This window comes from Anguilla rostrata, chromosome 3 (assembly GCF_018555375.3).
Source record: "Anguilla rostrata isolate EN2019 chromosome 3, ASM1855537v3, whole genome shotgun sequence".
Classification (NCBI taxonomy): Eukaryota; Metazoa; Chordata; class Actinopteri; order Anguilliformes; family Anguillidae; genus Anguilla; species Anguilla rostrata.
The window spans coordinates 51514075-51535674 of NC_057935.1; the positions used below are offsets into that span (position 1 = coordinate 51514075).

At 37.6% G+C, this 21600-nt stretch overlaps 1 protein-coding gene across 2 annotated transcripts in view; it reads right to left on the minus strand.

Annotated features, from left to right (window-relative positions):
• pcdh11 (protocadherin 11) overlaps positions 1 to 21600 on the minus strand; it is a 252405-nt gene that overhangs the window by 23715 nt on the left and 207090 nt on the right. The gene's annotated exons all lie outside the window — the stretch shown is intronic.

Here is a 21600-nt window from a genome sequence, read left to right on the forward strand (position 1 = left end):
AGCCTCTGACACGCCATAGCTATAACATTTAAGAAGCAGTATGTAAAATTATGTAGCTGTATCTATTGTTAAAGTTGAGATAAATTGAATACCCTATGGGCAATATACAGTTTTGAGGAAATGGCTGTTAAAGATTTGCTAATGTAAATGAAATCGAAGAGCTCTGCTTGTCTTTCGTCCATCCTCATAGTGACAGCAAAGCAAATAGCCACATGTGGTCATACTGGCTATACGTTCCAGGAAACAAGCTTTTTAATGATATAAGATTCAACCAGGTCAGTTTTAAAACCGCGGAGGCATTTAATCATAAAAGATGCTATCATAAGCTTATTTTATGCTTCGCGTTCTTGACGATGGTGTTCTATTATCACCTAAATAAACTACTTATAACGATTATTTACCTTTAGTTTGTTCATTTTATGAAACTATAGAAGTTATAGAAGCAAAATATCAAAAAATATCAAAATTGACATATGGAACCAAAATCATCGTTTTTGACGGTGGTGCCTCCCCTTAAAAAGAAAGCACAATCCAAATATGAATAACACAAATAATATGTGTGTAATACTATTCTTGTTTCATAACAGTACTGTCATCAGTTAGCAGTTCTTATAAAAATGCAGTTCTGAATTTAATCAATTGCCTTCTTGTGTTTGTGTTTGGTAGGGTATTGTGTTAAACGGAATTGTATAGTGAATATTTTTATCTTCAACCACTCTGCAGCCTTCTCCCTTCACAAGTTCAACAATTACTCTTTCTTCAAACCCCATGACGTTTCCCTCCCAAATCACTGGTTGTCCCACCTGTTGCTATATCGGTAAAATTAGCTTGCTTTCCCCTCCCTGTCACCCTCTTTCCCCCTCTCCTTCCTGTCTACCCTCTCCCTTTGCTACCTCTGGCAGCAGAATTTTCTGGATGGTTGTGGAAAATAACAACATTTGCAAACTAACATTTACCAATTCATTGATTGAGGTCCATTGATTGAAGTTTTTATAAAATACCCCACCCCCACAACATATCAAACATGTCCCCCGATTTCATATGTGGCATGTATTATTCAAAATCAGGCCAACTCATTATTTATAAGCACACTGAATAATAATACATATATTTACAGAATGTATTTAGATGCTCACTGATATAAAATTGGATCAAGTCCATCAAGTTTTTTGGACAAAAATTACCGTGGATTTTCTTCTCAGGGACCTTTGCATTGATTCATGTCATCTGTGGATTTTCCAAACGCATAGAAGGTGAGGACCCCCATGCTTGTTTTGCTACGCCACATGTTACAAAATAAGGAACTGTTGTAAAACACTGGCACTGTAAAATAGATTATAGAGATAGGACCATGAGCTTTAACACTTCCAAACGGCATATCGTTTGACTAAACCGATTGCAAATTTCACCATAAAAAAATGGAATGAATGCAAATAAACCCACTCTGGCCCACACAACTTAAGGGGTTAAACCAAAAAGCAACTATTTTTTAAACCCAATGTGGAATAACAAAATGCAAAGAATAGTCGTTGACTATGCCTTCGGCAAAACAACCAATAATAATGAGTTAAAAGGTCATTTTGACAAAAAAGAATGGATCCTGAAATTGATGCAATTCCGTAATACACAAGGCATGGTTCTCCTTAACACCAGTTAGGGAGTCATAAGAAAGGAATAAGAAAAAGGACAAAGCACAATGGAGATGAAAGAGATGAATAGACAAAGGTAAAAGGATGGGCACCTGGACAGAGAGAAGAAAAAGGACATTGATGTCTTTATATTACTCAGTATTAAATCCTAAAAGCTGACAGCTAGTGCAGCATATAACAGGTACCCATTTTGGGAATGCTGCCAACTGATCCTGCACCAGAGGCTAAAACACAGAACTACAAATTGAATTAGTCAGGGAAGAGGATCCAGAGGTAGTGGCTGTACTGAACTCAATCATAACCAAATCATACTTCAACTTGTATTAACTATAATAATAATAATAATAATAATAATAATAATAATAATAATAATAATAATAATAATACCATGATCTGTTAAAGCTTGCCTAGAAAGAGAGCTGGCTTTCTTGGCTTTGTATTTGGGTCAAAAACATTGGAATGGTTCGGAATTAGCATATAATCCTAGCTAGCTTCCTCTACAAAATATTTGACTCATCTGATTTGGATTTCATTCAGAAATCCTGTTTTGAATGACATTTTAGACATTAGCAGACGCTGTTATCAGAGCATTTGTTACAGAACTTTTGCACGATATTGATTTATACAGCTGAGTATATGATAAATCAATGCAGATGAACCAATATTTTGTACTGGCACACTGTTGCTTACTGCACATTAGTGGTCATATTTTCTTTTCAGAGACCCGGAATGAGCTGAATGACTGATGAAGTGAAGACAATGCAATCTATACCAACACCAGAATGGACTGTCTGAATCAAGCAGACGGCAGGCAGTGCTCAGAATGCAAGTATGACAAGGTATTGCATGTAGCTAATTTCCCAGTTTTAGAATGATGTATAGGTTTTATACCCTAATTTAAAAGTATTCATATTTTACATTAAATCAGACTCAAAGAGTACAGCAAAACATAAATATCATTGGAGTAGTCTTTAAAGCTTCAATATATTATCCACTTTCATGCAATTATAAATATTAAAAATATAATATAAAAGCATCGCATACAGTACAATACACATACAGCAGTCATAGCGCTGATCTGTTAGATAATTAAATTATTGATCCAGCTGACTTTTGATGCTATTTTAAGTACTTGTCTAGACATTTACAAAATAAATTATCAAAATAAGAAAAAAATAAAAGACATCTCCGTCAAGTAGTGTTCAACATAAACTGAAATCTGTATGGGTATAATCTGAGTGCCTGGCAGGAAGGCAAAGTTCTCCAAGGAATGCTGTGGCACTTCAAATCGCATTAATGCCTGAGTGCTTCCAGTCTTGCCAATGAACTTTGTGTGTTAGAGGTTATACAGTATGACATTCTCAAACAGAGTCAGTTATGGCCTAAAGGATTTTTATGCTAAGTGGCAGGGGATGGGGTGGTTAACCAGTTGGCAATGGGATATACTGCTGTCTACTTAATTTATCCCTATCGTAGACTGTGTGGTTCAATATGGCACAGGTGGCACAGATTAATCAATTCAGCTTTGCATAGCATTTTAGGTTAAGAGTGATAATATAGAAATCACTCTGGAAAAGTGGTATCTTCTTATTCATATACAAAGTCAGTATGATTTGAAAGGTGATTATCAAAATGTTTCTTGTGATTGGCAATTATCATGAAAGCAGTCAAGCATCCTTCCTCATTTCAAACACATGCAGTTTAGATGAAAGCATACAGTATGCCCTGCCCTTAGCAGTATTGAGACATTACACCAGGAGCGGCAACAAAGCAATGCTCTTTCCAGAATCAATGCAATGCATGGGGAAACTCAAAGAGGTTGTTTTCCTTGCCCCAGTGCGGCATCTCACCCGCGCTCCCCTGCTGAGAGCCGCCACTCTCATTTCCGTCAAAGTACAGGAGTGGGGATAACGCTGCCGTCGCAGGCCTCTGTGCTGCGTCCAAAATGGAGCCACTTCCAATTTCGTCTGGATGAGGCAGGCGCAAAGCTGGCCAACCTGGTGCTCATCAGAACCACTACAACATGATGCTGTGTGCAATAAGCTCACATCAGAACTCATCCAACTGCGTTGCATACAAGCTCTCCCGAGGAAGGAATCACATTGAGGTGTGAATGTGAGGAGCGCATAGCACCTTTGTGCTGAAGAGTACATTTGAGTCACTTTTATTAGCAATAAAGCTAATCCAGTGTGATTTACAGAACGTACATGCTACTCATTATCCATCTGTACATCTGGGTATTTATCAGTGCTTCACGTTTAGTGCCTTGCTCAAGGGAGTCAAGCGTGCAGCACTGTGTTCATGCCTTGTTTACTAAATCGGTTTCTTCACCTCTGTGCCAGTGTTGTCCAATCTGTGGGTCTACAGAGGAGGAATATCCATCCCATGTTTCATGTAGCAATTTTGTTATTATTTGTAGACATATGATCCTCAGAAACCAACGCAAATCTCAAATAAAAATATGGATTTGGATTCCAGATTAATTAGAGCTGCGGTAGAAATGAGTTAACATAATGAAAAGGGAGCTGATGTTCCCAGCCCTGCTCTCCTGAAGCCTATAAACACTCACCATAGTCACTGGATGGATAGAGTTAATTTTGTTAACCCAGGCTCCAGCGACAGCAATCTGGGTGAGTACTTCTAATCTTTTCCTGTCAGACTTCCAGTTATTTCCATGATTTTCTCAACATAGGGGCCTGACATGTTGGATTTTCACTTCACTTTCTCTGTCCTTAATTTCCACTTGGGTCAGAGTCCCTTGCCAAAACCTTGACCAAAGTAGCAAAGCAATTAAAGTATGTCACAACATTTCAGATATACAGAGGAAAAGACTGAATACTCAATACTTCAAGAATACACCTGCCTTGCACTGCTACTTACATTCTTTGCCAAATTTTCATTTGAACTGCACTGTGAATCTACAAATGATTACTGTATTCAGTGAAACTATTATAATTTACACTGTGCATGTGTGAAGGTGGCAAGCAGATTTGTTGGTGTTAAAAAGAAGCACAATGGATTGTTGAAAATTGAGAACCGTGCATGGCAAGAAGAGAGATTTTATGTGCAATGTTAAGCCAATATTTATGAAACATCAACAGCTTGCTGGATTTTAGTGCAAAAAAAGAAAAAATAGAAAATGGAATATAAATGGCAGAGGTAGAACAGTTACACAACAGGGTGTACTACGAAACTGTGACTGAGGGCATTCTATACATAAACTTAATGTGAGAGCATTTAAAACTATAATGACACATTCATGCAACTCTAACAAAGGCTACTGCTGTAGTTGCCAGTGACATGTTTTAAACTGACAACAAAAAATAATGTTCCCACAGCACAAAACTATGCTTTCTACTATGGCTTTTAGTACACCACGGTCTTCCTTTTCTGTGGAAAAAAGCTATACTTATATCCTTTCATCAATGGCAGCTAATGTAACAAATCATTCCAAATGTTGCCACAGGTCACATCTACAACTTCTTAGTAGTATCCTCTGACACTATATATAACATCTGGCGAATGATTCATGTAACAACAAGATTATTAGACTCAGAATAGAGTGAGTCTGGGAAACTGCCAAGTTAAATTAGCTGAAACAGGAGGTCTTGAACACAATTCCCATTAATTATGATATAATTTATCAAAGTTCAGGAATGACTAACATCTGAATGTCTGCATTTACTATACGTCAGTCAAACTGACAAAAAAGTATGATTTAACACATTCAGTCTGTCACCTCAATGTTAAGACAGATGCTAAAACATCAATAGAATACATAGGACTTGAGAATAAAGAAATTCATTCTTCAAGCTGATCTTTAACATGGCCATAGCTTAAAAAATCAGCAGTGAATGAATAATGGGCAGAGGGGTCTACAGGATAGACAAGGACACAGGGAAAAGGATCAGAACTGGGCACAAGGCCTGAGCTCAAAAGACTGCCCCAAACCCACTGACCCCATTGCCTTGAGCATTTGTGTTTTGCCAGAAGGGAAGACCATTGAATGTTAACATGCTCAATTTGTGCTCTGTGCCCCGCAGTGCTTGAACAATCAAGATACTGCGTTACATGTAGCTATGTTTTTTTTTTTCTTTTCCCCTTCCCCCTGCCCCTACCCTGTTCTAAAACGAAGGTTTGTCACATTTTCTGGTTGGAATCTCTTACAGCTGTAATGTCAAGGCCCATTAACACAGTTTGGAGATGGCATGGACAGACAAAAACTCTATGGACCAAATGTCAAGGAGTCGCACAGCATTTGTCATCAGACAGTGGAGCCAGGCTCCCTGTTCTCATCACTTCCTATCACAAAACAGCCTGTGGGTATGGCCTGGACTGCTCTCTGTTTTCTGGCTATGGTTCACTATGTGAATCACTATAAACATATGTATAAGGAAACCAGTACCATGAATGTGATGGTTTGCATCTCAAATTACATCAGAAACAGGACAAAATAAAATGAATAAATAAATAAGTTGTCACATCAATTGACTTCACAGGTTCGCTACATTGCCATCTTACCAGACATGCACATTTATCAAAAGGAAAGAAGTATGTTGGCATAAAGGTTAGTTGCTTCAGGCCTGTCCATGAGTTGTGAGCACACTTTAACCTCCAAGTAATAACCAAGGTGACCCCTTTATAATTTGCTGTATCCTAAACCTTCTGCTCTCCAATCTAACAGTTCATAATTAGGTGGGCCCATCAGGTAGACAATTTAATTTTCAATTAAAACTAGTCTCCTCAGGTGACCTTGGATAGAGCACAGGGATACCCCTATAGACGATGGCGTTTTTCAGAATAGTGGTGGCTACCATTTAAAAAGAGATTTAATTTAATTTGAACCATACTGCAACCAAGCTTTTGGTGTCCACCCTTCACTCAGACAAGACAGATGCTTTTGGATATGTTCCTTCCAGTAATTTACTGCGATTACTGAAAGTGACCCAAATTAACCCTCTCAAACATCAGTGGGTACTACAGTATTCCCTTGTGCCTGAGTGACATCTCTCTCTCTCTCCCTCTCTCTGTCTCTCTCTCTCACACACACACACACACACACACTTGCACTTCTGTCCTAAGTATATTGTTAGGGTACAGGAAATTCATATTTTATTATTATACCAACCTATGGACTATTCTGAAATATGAAATTAATACCTGCCCCTGTAATACTAGAGAGAATGATATTGAAAGCAGCAATTGGTGGAACAACCAACTTGTATCTGCCACATCACCACAAAAATATTCAATTATTTGAGACAATTATTTGAGGGGGGGGGGGGGGGGTTTGGGGGATGGGGGGTAAACACAGAAGAAAGTGTACAATTAAATTGACATTCTATGAAATGAAAGCAGCCACAGAGTCAATATGGTGCCAATCAGTTTGATGGTTATTCTGGGGACTCTCACTTTTCACTTGAAACTCACAGTGGATTTAGGGCAGTTGGGCTCCAGCAAAAGCTGATAGAAAATTCTTACATTTCCCTTCACCTATTACCTCCAAAAATAGGATGTGAGCCAAGAAGTGAGGAGAAGATAATGATGTCAATATCAGAAACAAATGTGATTCCAAAAAATGAAGCCATGGGTGTTCAAAGACCTCTGCCTTGTATAACACCTCCAAAATAAGTCTAGAAAACTGACTCATACTTCTCTGTCTTCTGCTTTAGCAGGTGACAAGAAATCTCCCACTGGCCAGCCCCTTTTATATCAGAAAGGAGATGTACAGTTTTCCTCTGGAAATGTGCAATATGGCATTTCAAAAGAATATAAAAGAAGGCCATGGAATCCTTGGTTCTGTAAGCGTGCCATCTGCTGGCAGTGTTAATGCTTGAGTGAGGTTATATTTATTGGCATGCATCTTAAGACTAAGCGTAGAATTGGGCCTTATTGCCAACTTGAGAGAAAGTTATCGAAAAATCTAATTTGTACAGCCCAGGGCTCCCACAGCAAACATTTTCCTGTCTGTAAATTCAAAAGCTATTCAAGGGGACATAAATAAGGTAATGCTGGCTTATTGAAATATGAAGTAGGCAGACAATTGATTTTTAATCTGCTATTAATTACCTGCCTGAGAGTGGGTTGATTAGGCACCACAGCTTTTCTCTATATTTCATTGATTGAATGACTGAAATAAGCTAACAGAGCTATTCATTGTTAAAAACAAAATAAACAAGAAAATATGATATCCTATTCATTTTCAGAAATAGGCAAGCATGTTCGTTTTATTTATTTAATTATTTATTTATTAAGCTATATGTTTGTTTGTTTGACACTCATCAGGAGATATTTTAAAGGGACTATTGTGCTACCAAATACAAAACACAAAAAATAAAAACATATTTTTGTAAATAAATTTGGCTTTCAAGAATCTAAGCTTGCAGCATCTAGTCAGGCTTATCATCATGACAACACATCCAAGATGTTAAATTAAATTGAAGTTAGCCTGGCAATGTATCTGAATTCACAATGTCCAGACCAAAAAAGGCCAATCATTTGATCTAGGTCCCTTTGACATTGGGGCTAGGAGAAACTTAAGGATCCCAATAAAAATAGTCATGGCTTGGACATCTGAATAGTTTTACAGAATGTGTTGGCACAGTATAATAAATACATTTGTTGTGCACAACAGGGTGTGTACAAGTTCATTTAAATGAGCAAAGGATGGTAGAACGACTGACGTGGACAGTTCACACTTAAATTTACTTTGGTAGTAAATAACAATAATAGTTTTATGTCACAATGTTTTTACATTGTTTTCAAAGATTACCACTATACAGTTTGCCATATGTGATACTCTGCATTGGACCCAATGTGCTACATGAGTCATTACATATAATACAATTTTCACTTTTTTTTACTGTCCTCTTATTCTGCCAGACAATCACTATGTGTGCTCGAGCTTATCATAATAGCTTTTGCACCAGGCAATGTATGACTTCTCTTCCTTTTTTTCCTTGCTATGGCTTTAACAGTTTTACATGCATTTGAACTTTTCTCAACTGAATAAAGCTGAATAATCTTGATCAGAGATCAAATTAGGTTGAGCAACATATCACAATTCAGTTGCTTTGCTACAAGTATGCATATAATACTGGTATCTATGTTCTTACACTTGATGACAATGACAGTTTCCCCCTAATGCTGAAAACACAGACTGCCTGACACCATTCCTGCATCCCATAAACGGCCGCTTGTGGGCATCATCCATCTTCTCCTAGCAACTTGTAGCTATTTGCATTGATCACACAGACTGGCCAGTGAACTTACTGCTGTTTTTCCTTCTGTTTATTTATTTTTAAGATTCTGTTAAACATGACATTAAAACGTTTGTTGCTTGCATTCACAGGAGCACAAACCTATTGTTAAATAGTGCATATATTAGGACTATATTTGTAAATATTGTCATTGTCGCCATGTTATTAACGTCCTCCACGGTGGAACTATGGAATGAGGAACAAAAATTTGAAAAAAGGGGACAATTTACATGTCGAAGATCAAATCTATTGGTTATCGCACTGCAAATGTGTCCTGCCTCAGGGTTGAAGTTAAACTGGAACTAGATCTTCCCCTCCACCCCTCCAGCTTTGTGCCACCAGCTAACATGCCTTACAGACGTGGCCAACCACCTCTAACTGAAAATGAATGGAGCAAGTCTTGCCACCAAGGAACATTGCTTTATGTTTGTACCCACCATAACACATACAGAAGACACATACATTTTCAATTTGTTAGCTAGCATAGCTGCACAATTGCTGCAAAAGAGGAAGTATTGCCAAAATGAAGGGTATAGTATGAAAAGGGGTTTTATGTCAGCTTCAAGTGAACTACTGTCTCTCAGACCTAAGTACTGTGCAAACAATAACACCAGGCTGTGTTAGAAAAAAATGAAGAATGTGTTCAATCACTTTTAACACATTTTCTCCTAATATTCAGTTTATAATTTATGATGTGGAAACATCTGGTCTGAAGAATTTTTTTTTGAATATCTGGCTCTTTAAAATGCAACCAGTTTACTGCTCTTTTCTTCGTGAAGTTTGTTATTATATTCTGTACAGCACCAGTTTCTACATGCCCTTTCATAGGCAGCTTACTCCACAATTAAATTTGTGGTATTATGGCACAATATATGTTATCATAAACAAGAAAACGTCATGAAAGTGCCATGAAAATGGATCAATTTGTAGACATAACTGCTAACCTTGTCATAAGGATTTGTGGGAATGTTTGCAGACATGGCCTGCAATTATAGTTTACACTCTTCATTGGCTATATCAATGTGCTTATATAGTTAGGTAATTGACTTACCTAACCGGCTACTTCACTATCTGATAGTGACTGACAAAGGAAAACTGATGTTTCATGCTCAAGACATGAAAACCAATTGGTCACTACATAATAATAATAATAATAATAATAATAATAATAATACATATGGAGTTACATCGTGTATAACCTCCCCCAGCATAAACAACCTACCAGATTATTCCACACCTTCACTGAAATATCAATATCAATTTATAATAGAGATTGACAGCCTGGCCAAGTTTCAACTTTTATGTGAGCGCAGTACATTATTGGTTCGGCCAGACTTACACCCTTGGTGCAAACTAGAACTATGGGACCTCCCCTGCCACATTATGATTGATTGTCTATGCTTTCCACGCTGTGGAAAAAAGGTCAAGAAAATTATTGAATGAATTCAAATTTGTATTATCACAATTTAAAATTGCAGCAGCTGCCATGCTTATTTTCAGCTTTCCCTCCCACCTCTCCTCTGCCCCCCAGGTTCTATTCAAGTAATGCATGACTTTACAACAGCGACAGCAACAACGACAACAACAACAACGACGACAACAACAACAACAACAACTATACTGTTATTGATCATTTTTTCCCAACTAGACTTTTTAATACAAATCAATAAATATGGTGCTTTTTCTTTTCAGAAGTAGCACACTGCCAAAACAGAATGAGTAAATTCAGGATGGAACTGTCTCCAGGGCTACTTGGACACAGACAGAATTGTAATCAATGTAAATGTTGTGTTTTTTAGTTTTAGTAGGACCTTAAAACACAGATTATCATTCTTGAATTATTGGGTTGTGACAAATATGCACATTATTAGTATGCATACTCATTTGTTAAAACAGAACTCGTCATCACCAAATAGTTTCATTATTCAAGGTTTTTGAGGGGTAACCCCTCACCAGAACACATGCAAGGTGGCCCACCTAGTTCTTGGTTCCACCACACAAAGACTACTATCCATCTTGCAGGGATGGCCTCCTATCCCTCCACCAAAACTAGGACAACATAATGTTGATACCCTCCCGTGTAATAATTCATGCTTGCCTGTAAGGTAATTCACTGTATCTCACCAACATTGAAAGGACTCGCTGAGATCTGCAGTCTCTTTTATCAATGTTCAACAGTCTTTTTTTTTGCTAACTACAGTGCCGTGACCTGAAATGATGCAATCAGACTAATCGTGCTCAGTAGTTTCTCTGTAGACTCATGTTCAATATCCTCATTGTCCTCTTTGTACACCGCCATGAATGTTCACTCGTTCTCTGGTCCATAATGGAAAATCGCATGACCTTCAGCACCCCAGAATAAGGCTAATAGCAAGCCGTGCTGATTAAGAATGGGATTTTGTGAGCCGTGCTTTCAGAACAGTTCACAAAATGTATCTTACCTGGATTGGTACTTTCATTATGATGTATGTTCATTTCGTGTTCACGTTTCCCTCTGTGCTGTGCCTCTCTCACACTATACCTGTGATGCCCTTTTCACTACCAGAATAATGCAACAAGATCATCTGCTGAGAGAAAATGTGATCGTTTCTGCGGAAATGTGTTAATGTGAATTCAGATGGGACAAGGCAGAGTTGAGACTTAATAGACATCCTGTAACCCAGAAATGTCACAGTGCCATGCAGAAACACAATACGGGATTGAAAAATAACTGATTTTCTGCAATATAGCACAGGTCGTATGTGAGCTGCCCTGTTTTAATAACAACACTGCAGAAACAAAACAAAAAAAAAAAAAACTTTTAAGTCTTATATTTAGACTAAAAAACTTATTTTAATTACTATTTTGCTTTATAAGACAAAACCTATTGCCAATGAGGTGAGACAGTTTGACTCATTTCAAGATTTGCCAATGGGGTAAGAAAATTTCATTTATCAAGCAAGCTGAAACTTAAGCTAATATTTCCAACATGAGAGAAAAAAAAAGTCTCACTACAAGGCTAAAACAGTTGCCAAGACTTTTTTTGCAGTGAATGCCTTGGATGAGTCTCAGCAAAAGTGAGATGTGAAACAGGCCAGAAAATGTCAAGGGCGCTAATTATGAAATTAAAAATAAATACCCTGAACTATTTTTGTGACAGCTTGGTTATTTATGTCCAAAAAGAAAGAAAGGGAGGCTATTAAAAAGAAGAGGTTACTAGTGAAATGGGGATGGGAGTGTGATGGTTGCCTTTTTTCACTGGACATTTTTAGGCTACTTTTTCAGTCCATTATCTCGTACTCTCTTTATAGCTCACATTATTTATTTACGTTCTCTGGAAGGAAGTTGTTTGAGCTGAACAGTGCGTAGCAAAGCTTTGAGAGGGAAGCTCTGGCCCATCCATCCTTATGCCAAGCAGAAAACTAATTTACTAATTTGCTTGCAGGTGACCCAGGTCATTTTTATTTATGATCCATTAGTAAAATATATTCAGACATCAAACCCTGCTTTAAGGGAGTGATGAAGAATTATTTATCAGAGAAGAGGAGGAACGTTGTGTAGCACTCAAGAATTGGTAGGTATCATGACAGGAACTCTTTAAAGTTAAAAGCAGGGGCTGAATAATACAAGTGCTCATTGACAAGGGATGAAGAATCTTATTTACAGACCTTCTGTTTTTTTACTTTTTAGAAAATTGAGCAATGTGTAATTACCATATACAGTAATAGAATGTATGAATCCTTTTATTCCTGTTTTAATAAACATATTACAAATTGCCATCACCAAACATATAATTTGATATGCCAATTTTGTAATGCTGCAGTGTGAGGTACTTGGCACAGAATGAGGCAATGTCTTCCTGAAGGTCGATGGCCAATGTTATGCTAAATCTTAGGTATATCCTTTGTAAACATTTATACTGACATTGACCTTCAGCAATTTGTGTCGGCCTTGACCCACCAGACCTTAAGCCACTGCACCCAGCAGTACAGCAGTAAGCAATGTCCTGTTAGTGCAAAGAGGTTTTGTTACAAAGCCACACTAGTATTCATACCACAAAAAAAGTATTTTGCAAAGATGGGCAAATGTAATGCTTTCATCTCCTTTGTAAAATACCTGTCATTCCAAAGGTCTAAATAGACTGTTTATTTCAGAAGAGGGAAAATTGGGCAAGGGAAAAACACTGCAAAATTACACATCAATTTGGTGAAAAGTATTGCAATTGTCTTAAAAGCATTGTCTAGATGGGTATCCTGCCCTAACTCTTCTGACTATAAGCAGGGCAATTACTTTTCCATACAAAGCTGACTAACCCCCCACAACCTCAACCACCAACACCCTCAAAAGAAGAAACAAACAAATAGCCAAAGAAGCAAAAACAATAGGCTGAAGCTTTCATGTTATAATACTTTTTTTTTGGCTCTGCATTTGTTGTCCTTTGACAACTTAAAAGGCATGTGAAGTGCTAAATCCTTCTTTTGGAAGCACATTCATTTTCTGCCTACTTATGTTGATTTGACTGCTTTCTAGGTGTGCGCAGAACTGGCTGCACTGTCATGATAATATGACTTTCTCTCCCTCTCTCTCTCTCTGTCTCTTCCTCTCTCTTTGTCTCAATGAATACGAAATATATATATATATATATATATATATATATATATATATATATATATATATATATGAATAGAATTGAGGAAAAGCAAGGCATACAGAAGGGTCTTAAAACACAATAAAGACTGAAAATGTATGTATATTATTTTATTGTTGGAGATTAAATAAAGGACATACTGGAATTACATAGAAGGATCTTTCGCGTACATGTGAATATTAATGAAAAACCATCCACTTATTGACAGAAATTTCAATAAGCGTACTTCTCTCATCAATGGAGGGCAAAGCAGGTCGAGGTTGTTTCATTTTATTTTGGGAAACAACAGCTGGATGTAACAGGTGAAGCTTTTTTCTTTCTTTGTTTCTGAGTCTCATTGCTCGTTCATTTGAAGTTTCACATTAAAGGCCAGATGTGCTTGCAGCTGGACTGAGTCACACACCGAACACATGAGTGGCTGGCAGCCTCGATGATGCTGCGGTTTTGGCTGACTGATTGCCGTAGGAAAGGATCTGGTACCCTTTCTCCCACCCCACAACCACCCTCCCCCAACCAGCCTCAGTTTGATCAATGAAGATGATTTCCTCTCAGCCATGAAACCCATGCTTGCTCAAGAGTCTGGCAAAGGCCACTGAGGAAAGGTCAAGCAATACAAATGAATCTTTCACAAACCAGTCTGGATGTAATGAGTACATCACTGTACATGCATCCGGAATGAGAGCAGGCATTCCATCTTAATTAGGTCAATAACATAATGCATTCCTTGTTAGGAAACCAACGGCCCAATACATGTCATTCCCTTAAATTTCTAATCAACTCGTTAAGGCTGCAGTCTCAGCATGGTGGGTCTTCACACCGCTCACTGCTTCCAAAGCTAATAAGGCCAGTCAATTAAGAAATGTATACATGGATCACACCTCTCTCATAATTGAACACTGATAAATTATCTACACATGTGCATCCATTTTCCTCTCCTCTCTGGCCATCCCCTTGATAGACAAATTAATGACCAGCAGTTATGACCATTAAGTGCATATCATTTTTAAAAGGTTCTAGTACTAGTATGTGCCAGTCGTGTCAGTAACAACAAACAAACAACAAACAAGCAGGAAATAAAATACATATTGAACATTGAAAGGTTCAAGGCTACTCTGTCTTTGAAACTCGGTAACTCCCAATGCATATTTATAATGTGTATGAATACCTAATGTAAAAATAAATATATTAATGGTGAAATAATGGACTTTCACTGTAGCCACTATCTTTGTCTTTTACTGTAATTATTGATGATGGCTTTATATCTGCAAGAGCTCATTTGTGGGAAAGTGTCCAGTAGTGTATGCTACTTGTAAGGTGACGGGTTTAATGGATTTCCAGATTAAATATAGTATAGCTATACTGACGTGTTGTTCACTTTAGCAGACAGGTGGAAACGAAAAATCTTGTGTTAAATGTTTACACATCTTTGTCACAGAATAACAGTAAAGAGATATTATGTGCCTTTTAGTACATTTTTTCTCTCATGGCATCATTAGTGCGCTTCCATTCATGCAAAAGCACACTATAGTTATTCCTCCGGCAAGTTGTGCTGTTATTATTATTATTATTATTATTATTATTATTATTTGTATACCTATCTCCTACAATTTTCATACCACATCAAAATGTTCAGTTTTTTTGGTATATATTGCTATCACTTTTGGTATTTGTGCCAATTATACTTTTTCAGAAAGTCCAGAAATGTTGAATGGCAACATCAAAATACACTGTAGCCCCCTAGCAGCTGTATTATAGCCCCTGCAGCTAATGATGTCCCCATGTGCCTCAAAAGTCTGGCATAACAGAGGAAAACCTGTACCCATATATGGATTTCTGGATCAAAGCATAATTTCTCTATGGAGAAACTGAAGAGATGTTTCACATAACCATCTCCATCACAGTCTGTGTTTTAAACTGGCGTTTAAAACTTGAACATTTTTTACCTGGACACATTTCTCTCTGAAACGACACTGGATCCACTGAATTCTGATGCTGCTTTCCAACTGAGTATTTTGCTAACAGCAAGCTAACACAGCTGCAAAAGTTATTTATGTCACAGCTAGCCTGCTGGCTTTCAAGCTGGCCAAAGCTACTAGCAAAGCAAAGCAATTTAAAGAAAGTACTCGTATATTCCACTAAAATTTCAACTGTATTTAACTCAATAGGAATAATTGCCACTATTTTATTCATCAAACTTAACAATGAACATCCACACAAAAACTTGCAATTCATTCCACTCTAAATTACAGAACTGACTAATAAGATATGTAAATAGCTAACATGAGAATTTTCTACTCTTTCACATTTTGCAATAGAACTTCCATTCAGCTTTATACATCCAACTGCTCTGATCATGCCTTAAGTGTTCATACATTTTCAAAGATTTCATACAATTAAAGATATATTCCCCTGAAAATGTATTCTGTATTTAAGTAATTGGCCAGGGGAAGCTTGTGCATTTTCTATTCCTTCATGGTTTTTAATAGAACCTCCATTCAATACTTCCCACTCGTTCATACTGTCTACACAACATTTCAGCACTTTCCGCTCTGCAAGCACATTTCATTCTGAAAATGTGACCCTTTCTAGTTTATACTGAAACAGCTCCATTTAGCTGGCATCTTCCTACCACCACTCTCACTGTTCTTGGTGGACAGTGCATCAAGAAAATTATGCTAGCCTGCTTTGGCTTCACCTGCTATGTATCACTGCTAATAATAAGTGGTTAGCATGAGCCCAGAGGACTTGCAGTAAAAGTGGTGTGTCAAGTATAAATAAGCAGGGAAGTGTTGACTTAAGTACATGTTAAGTAAGTGGAATGTTGATTGTGCTCTCTGGGGTGAACCCTTAAAAGTCATGACTTATAACATCAAACCCATCCTCAGCAGCTAAAATAATTAGTAGCAACTTTAAACATAATGTAATGACTTCAGTTGCATCATGTGAGCCCTGAACATTAACATTAACATTAACCCTTACTTCCCAAAGACAATTTATCTTTGCTTTTCTAAGGGTATACCCATGCATACAGTAGTGATTTTGCAGTTTCATGTACAAATAGACACACAACCCCCAACACACACAGACTCAGACAAACTTGAATACACATGTAATTACTATCAAACTTTCTACTTGATTGAAACTGCTTTTGAGTTAAAAAGAAAAAAAAAAGTTTAATTTGGAATGCCCAAATATCCAATTACTGTAAAGTCCTTAACCATCTGCAGCCTTCAGCAGCCCTATTCAACAAATGGATTTCATTTTCGACTTAACAACCTGGAAGACTGGGCGGGTGTTAAAAATTGTAATCAGCATTTATTCTCAATTTCAAATCAATTTTTAAAACCGAATATCTAAATTAAATCTTTCTTCTTTGAGTAGTATCCATTTTGAAATGAATTTAATGTCAGTTATCTTTTTTTAAAATCTATATTGTAACACCTGGATAATGCCCATTAAAACTTTCATTTTCACTCATCTACCACCCATGTTCAGGGAGATGTACCAATATATGTTTCACATTAACCATGTATATATCCCAAAGCAATCAATGGTAATAAGACTACAATGACAATTTTCACATTGATTTTTGCATTTTCAATTTTGGCACTGAAACCTACAACCTAAATTTCTAAAATACCACAAAGCAACTGCAGTATTCCTCGGGAAAGTAAACTGGTGAAAGTTTTTATTCTTTTGAACAAAAAAAAAATCCTCTCAGGTCTGATCTCATTCCAATATTACATTTAAATTGATATGTTATGTTGCTAATAACACAAAAAACAGGAGCAATTTGGAGTGGCTGGTTTGAATCAGCGACTGATACAAAAATAACTGATAACTCTGTATCAAAGGTGAAAAACATCACAGGGCTTTAGTCTGGAGCTGTAAACTTGCTGATAGCACTAAAGGGATCTGCAGGAAACATCCGCCTCATGAAACATCTCCCTGCTGTGACCTTTCCAACTTTGTTATGCTATTAATCTGCGCCTAGGATATATTGTAAAGCCCCAATTCTTCCATAACTGAGTCAGAAGTGCGCGAGTGTATCCTGGACTGACACAGGAATCTCAGGTACCACTGGCACGGCGTTAATTTATGTCGCCTCAGCACTGAGGCTTAAAAGGATTTGGTGAAATAGTGCAGTGCCAGCATTGTCCATGCCTTGTTTCATTTAACTTTTATCCTGTTATCTTTGGAGCTATAACAATATGGGGTGGCATGGTTATAAAAGAATGTGGTGTTGTCATGCCTACCCGCTGTCCCCAATGCCCCCATCTCGCACGCATACACTGCTTCCCTCCTCCTCCCTCCCCCCGACTTCCTCAGTCTCCCTCATAAGCCACATGGTTTTCATTCAAATTACATACTCAATACATACACTTATAGTATTGTTGAAGACTTAATTTCTACCAAAGCTGCTGATGGTTATTTATTTCTATATTTAATTATTTTTATTTTTTTTCCTGCAAGAACACAAATATCAAGTATATGAACAAAGATTTTGGTTTATGCAGGCATCATTTATTTTACTTTTTCATAAGCTTGCTTTCATGGCCAGTAGAGGGTGTATAATCTCTTTCTGGAGCTCCCAAAGGCATCTTGCCTTGCAGAGCGCTTGCCAGAGGCATCAAGCCTGTTTGACTCTGGGACGTGCACCACACGGCTTTAAAGCGGCTATGGGTGACGTGCGTGATATGTCTTCATTAAAGGCTGGAGCTGGATGAGCAGGCTCGACGGAGGCAGCATGCTCTCCTTGTTCTTCGGCACTTATGAGCCTGCTCACTGACAAAAGCTGCTCATCTGGCCCCAGTTCTCAGACCAGTGCTAACGAAGATGTGTGGGGTTTGAGCCCCATAGGGATCTGACTGCAAGCATCCCTAATTTAGGTTAAACGTTCAATGCACATGCATGGGTGCACACATAGCCACCGGTGCTGCATTGTAAACAAGGCGGCGAATCTGTTTGTATGTTGATAATAGGTATTTAAGAGGCTTCACAGTGTGCTCTGGGCTAGCTGTAAGGCTGTAAGTGTGAGGGAGGGGGTGCGGTTTTGACAAGTCAGCTCCGCGCCGCAACTGCATTCCCCCCTTCGCCAGTACCTTACCGCGGATGTTAACGACAGCCTCCCCCAGCGTGGGCCGCACGGCAGCGCATGGCTCAACAGGGTAGCCCGCGGAAGGGGCTTCAGTAATGACTTATGACAGCTTCACCAGCCGGCAGAGCCGCTGTCTGACATCTCACTGCCGTTACGCAAGTGGAAACAGCTGTTATTTCAGGAGAAGTGCCGGCCGGCCACAGCCCTCAACAGACAAGAGATATTGTTTAAAAGATACAGAGGAAAAAGAAAACATGAAAAAAACAGGAAGAGAAATGCCCCAGATAGAGCTGTCCTGGTTAAAGATGTTGTCTTTGCTACACTGGGGTTTAAAGAAGGATAGGACAATTCATTCTTTGGAATGGCCCTGCCTTGATTCTTTGCATGAGGCATCGCTCGGAGTAATAACAGTGCTACTCTACTCAGTGATACTTGAAGGGTTATGTGTCTTATAATCACAACCAGGCAGCCTATTCAAATAAACTCAGTTGTGCCAGCCAATGATTTTTGTGCATAATTATAGCTCAGATTAATTGTGTTCACTCTCTGGGAGTGAAAGTGTTGTGATCGAGCATGCCTGGTGCAAGATTATACCCAATATATAGAGGGAGAATACTATTTACAATTAGATACACCCAGTCTTATTGCCATTTAAGCACAAAACAACAGTCTTTATCCACAACAAAGAGAACGAGGAGACAATTGTGATGGAAACTATCTCTCATTCCTCATTGAATGGATGGGAAATCACAAAATGCTTTTAAAAAAACAGGAAAAAACGACAGCATTCATAATTTGGCAGTAAATCATATCAGAAAGAAAAAATGCTTATTACAACCATTGCATGGTATAATATACAGTAGAAGCCTTATGAATTTTTAAAAAAATAATTTATTTGAAAAAACAAAATTATTTAAATTGGTTTTGCAACAACTCTTGGTTTAAAATAGTCAGAGTGACCTGAACATAATCAAACATATTCAAATATATGCTAGTCAAATATAGTCAAATATATTCTTTATTCTGCTCCTACTGTTATTGTATTCTCTCTTCTCTTAAAAAGCCTTTTTATCAGCAATTACTGTGCTGTAAAATATATTGTATTCATGCGAGTTCAATTAAGTTGAATGGCCTTGAACTGTATTAAGTATTCTTTCATCGCGCAGTAAGAATGATATGTATAATATAACATTGCACAATATGAAATGGTATTATAAATGTACAATGTAATAGATATTTTTGCAAGACAAAAATATGGTTGTTAGATCACATTTGGGAGTATCAATCTATGTAGTATACAAAAAACAGTCAACACACAGATGATGAAGGAGAATCTCTGTCACCATATCACATGTCCCAGGATCGGCACTTTGACCAGGTGTAAGGACAGTGACTAATACATCTCACAAAGCAAAGTTCAGCCGTGGTGATTCATTTGTTATCCCCAAAACTGTCACATTGTGTTTCCACAAGGGAATTGCATTCCTGCAAACTTCTGGGCAGGTGTGTGGATTACACTTATGATTGATTCCCATGTATAGAGAGATCACAAAGTGATGCAACAGATATTGAATCAGGCAGGGTGATCACAGTGGAAAGAAGGTCATGGTTGGACACTGGAGGAGGTGTAGAAAACACAATTCATTGTAATGGTTTCCATATAATCCTATAAGCTCTTGAAAGGTGACATTTATTTCCTCTTTTCCTAAATTCTAGTAGTCCCAAGCAATTGATGAAGATAAATAATTGAATTGGCTCACACATATTAAACGCATGAGAAACCCTCAGTTTTAGTCACCAACCTAAGTTGATTTAAAAATAAAATATGTCAAATAGTACCAAAGAACAGTAAAACGTAACATCCGGTGACGTTTGTCCATTTTTTATTTCAACCCAGTAAAAGGAAAATCACCTGATTTAGCACCTAAAAGAGAAGTAATCTGTACAGGCACAGAAACACAAATAAATTGACATATATCATCACCTTCTATAAAAAGGAACAGCTGTATATTTGTTAACATCCAAAAAACATGCATTTTGGTTGTCATACCCCTTTAAAGACAACCTAAGGCAATTTGATTTACCTCTTCAATCTGCGTATTTCTTAAATATCCAGTTTATCATTCATTATCATTTATTTTTGTTGCATGGCAGAAACATTAAAAGATGCATAAAGGGTACTTTTTAATAATAGCTGTCATTCACATATCCCCTCGCCTTCTGAAAATATTTCCTTGTTCATTGTAATTATTATACAAGAGCCATCATGGGACTCACAACCCATTAATGAAAAGAAGCTGCTTTCAAACCATGCTATGAGCAACTGATCTGTTGTAAAGGCAATAATTGCAGTGCATACCATCCATTGACTATTCAAACAATCAACTATGGAATTGTGTGTGATTTTTGACTTTCTCCCACGTGTCAGTTGCTGTTAGGCAACTTCTGATTATTACTTGTATTTATAGGTAGACACAATCATTCATCAAACCACCATGGAGGAAATATGGATTTTGCTCCCATAGATTTATGTCTGTGTCTCTGTGTATTCCATTGCCAATATTTTACTGAGGACACAATAAAAAATATGTGATCTACAAAGTGCCTAATTAGCTTGTCAGTACACTGAGAAAATGTCATTTTTGGCCAGTTTCTACACTACGCGTGTGTGTGTGTGTATGTGTGTGTGTGTGTGTGTGTGCATAATGCGTGGTCCATAATGTTTGGGACAAAGACATTTCATTTTTTTATTTTTTTTTATTTTTTATTATAAAAAATTAACACCACAAGTTTAGATTTGTGAAGTTTGTAGATAAGGGAGCTTTGAATATCTAGTCTTAATTCTAGGCTTTTGATTGTCTTTGTTATTGCCGTTTGTCAACATGAGAACCACAGTTGTGCCATTGAAAGTCAAGGAAGCCATTATAAGACTAAGAAAAAAAAAAAAACAGACAGGCCAACACTTAG